The sequence below is a fragment of the Orycteropus afer genome, unplaced genomic scaffold (assembly GCF_000298275.1).
Source record: "Orycteropus afer afer isolate SDZICR_OR568_19922 unplaced genomic scaffold, OryAfe1.0 scaffold00062, whole genome shotgun sequence".
NCBI lineage: Eukaryota > Metazoa > Chordata > Mammalia > Tubulidentata > Orycteropodidae > Orycteropus > Orycteropus afer.
The window spans coordinates 2,359,647-2,364,824 of NW_006921649.1; positions in this window are offsets into that span (position 1 = coordinate 2,359,647).

Here is a 5,178-nt window from a genome sequence, read left to right on the forward strand (position 1 = left end):
TATCTTTCCCAGCTCCTCTTCCTTTTTTTTTTCTTCCCCATCCCTCACCATTTTCCCCCTTTACTCTCTAGTGCATTTAGGAAAGTTCTAAATATGAAACCAGGCCTCTTTTCCTACAATAATGGTCTCATATTATTTAATGTAGGAGCTCTGGTGGTGTAGTGCCTAAGGCACTAGACTGCTAACCAGAAGACTGGCAGTTCAAACTCACCAGCTACTCCTCAGAAGGAAGATGGGGCAATCTACTTCTGTAGTGATACTGCCTTGGAAACCCAAGGAGAGGTCTCTATGAGTTGGGTCCAACTCGAGGGCACATAATAATAACAACATTATTTAATGTGCATTTACTTAAAAAATTCACTATATTGAAGAAAATATTGGAAGATGACACATATTAGTTGTTTTAAAAAACTTCTGGGGAAGACTGCCAGGGTACTTTTAAACTTTAAGATAGGTGTCAAGTGGTCTGTTTATGGACATACTTTCCATCCATAAGTAAAGCATTAAATATTTTAATAATTTAGAAAACAGTAAATTTAATTTAGTGGTTATTTGCCCACCAAAGAAAAGCTTATAATGATTTGTAATGACTTAGAAACCATTATCATCTTATAAATGGTTAATAGAAGACTTTGTATTTTTTTTGTTCAGAGTACTTAGTGATAATAATTAAATATACAGATGACTTGGGAAAAGATTAGCCAAAAAGACAAAATTATCTAAATTGCCAACTCTTCAAAATAAGCCATGAAAAATTTACCGACATGGCATGAAAGAAAAATATAGCTTTAGTGGTTCTAAGCATATATTAAAATATATTTGAAATATATTGGAACATATTGTAAATAATGAAACAAATTACAGAGATATAATACATTATACAGCAGTACAGAAACAAAAATATATGAACAGAATATCCAATGAGAGTGAAAGGAGATCAAAAGAGAGGTGTGTGAGAATTCAATAGTTACATGAAAAGAAAATATCCCAAACCATTTGTGAAAGGGCTACTCAATAAATAGAATTGAAAACAGTGGCTAGTTTTGTGTCTTTGTGTGCGTGAGGAGGTGCTAAAGGGGCAAGGAGACAGCATCTTCTGACCTCCGCTAACTTCACAAAAGGAAGACAGAATCACCATCAGCAGCCCAAGGCCTGTCCCTATGAGGCCAGACATGCCTCCATCTTCCAGCCCTCTTACCAACCTTGACACCAACTCTCCTTCCCGTGACACCCCCCACCTCTTTTCTGGGTTCAATAATTTGCTACAGTGGCCACACATAACTCACAGATTTGGGGGTTTATTAGGGAAGCAACAGACTGCAATGGAAGTTCAGAATCATGCTCAGGATACAGTTCTTTGATCAGGGCAGTCTCCTCTCTGCTGTGTCCTTAGACACACCTCCCTGGCCATTGGTCTCTCACCCTGGCCTCTGCCTCTGTGGGCCAGGCAAGCTTGTTGCTCTGTCTCATGCCTCAGTCTCAGTCAGGTGTCTCTCTCAGCCAGGGGTGAGATTCCCCTTCTGCCTCTAGGAGTGGTCCTTTGCCACTCTGGCAGAGTGGCAGAACTAACCAATTCCAATATCAGAGTTCTCCACACCTGAGAGAGAGTAAACGCTCCCAGAAGATTACTTCTTGCTGCTCCAACAGAAATAGTTAGTACATGACTAACAATCAGGAGTTTAAAAGCAGCTACTCAGTTGCTCACAGCAAATTCCACCACTGACCTAATTGCCAGTGTAATTATAGGGAATAACTACTACCAGCTGTACAGCCAAGTTGACACAAAATTGCATGGTCCCTCCCAGTAAACCATTGGGAGTTACAAAGACTATGACTAGAAAAACCACACCATGCAACTCACTACACCACAGGAGGAAATCATTAAAATTCTCATTACACGTAATACACTAAAATAAATTTAAACAAGAACTTAACAGCTAAAATCATAGATTAAGGGAAAGGCAACTTAGGTAAATTTCAAGCTAAAATCTTTAAAAAATGAAATGACACTTTAGATATTTATATTTTGTGATATGGGCTTCTATGCACAAACACATTTTCTAAGCATGAAAGCAATAGAAGCAATCACCAAGGGAATGATCAATACATATGGATTAAAATTTATAAATGTTAATACATCAAAAGGGTAGCTCTGGTAGCATAGTGGCTAAGGCACTTGACTGCTAACCAGAAGGCTGGCGGTTCAAACCCACCAGCCACTCCTCGGAAGGAAGGTTGGGCAATCCTACTTCCGTAGTGATACTGCCTCGGAAACCCAAGGAGGGGTCGCTATGAGTCAGGGCTGACTCAACGGCACATAACAACAACAACAACAACAATACATCAAAAAGTCTTTATTAGCAAAATCAAAGGATAAATAACCTAGGAAAATATTTTTTCAAAATTACAGAATTAAAGGACTTAAAATCTCAGGTTATTTTTTTAGTTTTTTAAATGATCAACAGACATAATGAGATTTTAAAGTATAAAAACTACAAAAGGTTAATAATAATGTGAAAATAATTTAATTCCAGTTACAATACAAGGGAAAGCAAATACAAAATAAAAGTTTTGGGACCCTGTTTATTTATTTGCTATTTTTGTTTTGTTTTGTTTCACTCTGCAGCATAGCAAAAACTTTATAAAGATGAAAACCTCTCTGTGTGAGAGGATCCATGGAGAAACATAGATTGTCTCATAGACAGCTGTTGTTCTTGTTAGGTGCCGTCAAGTTGGCTCCAACTCTAGAGACCCTATGTTCAACAGAACAAAACACTTCCCAGTCCTGTGTTAGACTCACAATCCTCACTATACTTGAACCCATCATTGCAGCCACTGTGTCAGTCCATCTTCTTGAGGGTCTTCCCCTTTTTCACTGACCCTCCACTTTACCAGGGAATGATCCCTTCTGACAACATGACCGAAGTAAGTGAGATGAAGTCTGGTCATTCTTGCTTCCAAGGAGCATTCAGGCTGCACTTATTCACTGTGGCTATATAGTCTTTTTGAGAATGGGAAATGTGAGACCCCTACCTTGTTGTTCTTCTTCATTAGGGTTTTAAAAATCAGAGTGGATTTCATTTCTATATACATTTGATGAGTACTTTTTCCATCTCTTTAAAGAATCTAGATTGGGATTTCATTATATCTCTAGATTGCTTTTGGTAGTATTGACATACTCTTAATGTTAAATCTTCCTATCCATGAACATGTCATGTTCTTCTATTTATGTAAGTTTCTTTTTGTTTCTTACAGTTCTATTTTGTCCTTTTTTCTTCTTCCAGGACAGATTTGTTTGTTCTTCTGGCAGTCCATGGTACTTTCAGTATTCTTCGCCAACACCACAACTCAAAATCATCAACTCTTCTTCAATCTTCCTTATTCATTGTCCAGCTCTCACATGCATATAAGACAATTGAAAATACTAAGGATTGGGTTAGGTGCACCTTAGTTTTTAAAGAGACATCTTTGCTCTTCAACACTGTAAAAGAAGTCTTTTGCAGTAGATTTGTCCATTGCAATATGTTATCTACTTTCTTGACTGCTGCCTCCATGAGTGTTGATTGTGAAACCAAGTCATATGAAATCTTTGACAACTTCAATCTTTTCTCCATTTATCATTGTGTTGCTTATTGGTCCAGATGTGAGGATTTTTGTTTTCTTAATGTTTAGATGTAATCCATACCGCAGATCATAGCCTTTAATCTTCATCAGTGAGTGCTTCAAGTCATCTTCATTTTCAGCAAGTAAAGTTGTGTCGTCTGAATATCGCAAGTTGTTAATGAATCTTCCTCCAATCTTGATGCCACACTCTTCATATAGTGCAGCTTCTTGGATTATTTGTTCAGCATACAGATTGAAGAATTATGGTGAAAGGATATACAATCCTGACACACTCTCTTCCTGATTTTAAACCATGCAGTATCTCCTTGTTCTACTTGAATGGCAGCCTCCTGGTCTCTGTACAGGTTTCTCATTAGCACAATTAAGTGTTCTGGAATTCTCATTCTTCTCAATGTTATCCATAATTTGTTATGATCCACAAAATTAATGCTTTTGCACTGTCAATAAAACACAAGTAAACATCTTTATTGTATTCTTTGCTGTGAGCCAAGATCCATCTGGCATTAGCAATGATATATCTCACTCCATTTCCTCTTCTGAATCCAGCTTGCATTTCTGTAAGTTCTCTGTCAATATGCTACTGCAACTGTTTTTGAATTACCTTCAGTATGACTTTCCTTGTGTATAATATCAATACATTCCACATTCTGTGGGATCATCTGTCTTTGGAATGGGTACAAATATGGATCTCTTCCAGTCAGGTGGCCAGGTGGCTGTCTTCTAAATCTCTTGGCATAGCCAAGTGAGTGAGTCCAGTTCAGCATTCATTTGTTGGAATATCTCAGTGGGTATTCTGTCAATTCCTGGAGCCTTATTTTTCTCCAATTCTTTCAGAACAGCTTCAACTTCTCCCCTCAGTACCATTGGTTCTTGATCTTATGCCACCTCCTGAAATGGATGAACACCAAGCAATTCTTTTTGGTGCAGTGATTTTGTGTATTCCTTCCAGCTTCTTTTGATGTTTCCTCCATCAGTCGATATTTTGCCCATAGAAACTTTCAATATTGCAACTCAAGGCTTGAATTTTTTCTTAGTTCTTTCAGCTTGAGAAATGCCTAGCATGCTCTTCCCTTTTGTTTTTCTTACTCCAGGTCTTTGCATATTTCACTATAGTAATTGACCTTTTCTTCTCAAGCTGCTCTTTGAAATCTTCGGTTCAGCTCTTTTATCTTGTCATTTCTCCCATTGCTTTAGCTACTCTCCATTCAAGAGCACATTTCAGCATCTCTTCTGACACCCATTTTGTTTTTTTCTTCCTTTCCTGTCTTTTTAATGACCTTTACTCTCTTTGTGGATGATGTTCTTGATGTCATCCCACAATTCTTCTGGTTTTCGATCATTGCTATTCAGTGCATCAAATTTACTCTTTAGATGGTCTCTAAATTCAGAAAGCTTATGATCAAGGTTGTATTTTGGCTTTCGTGGACTTGTTCTAATTGTTTTCAACTTCAACTGTTGTTGTTGTTGTTATGTGCCGTCGAGTCATACCCGACTCATAGCGACCCCTCCTTGGGTTTCTGAGGCAGTATCACTACAGAAGTAGGAATGCCCAAC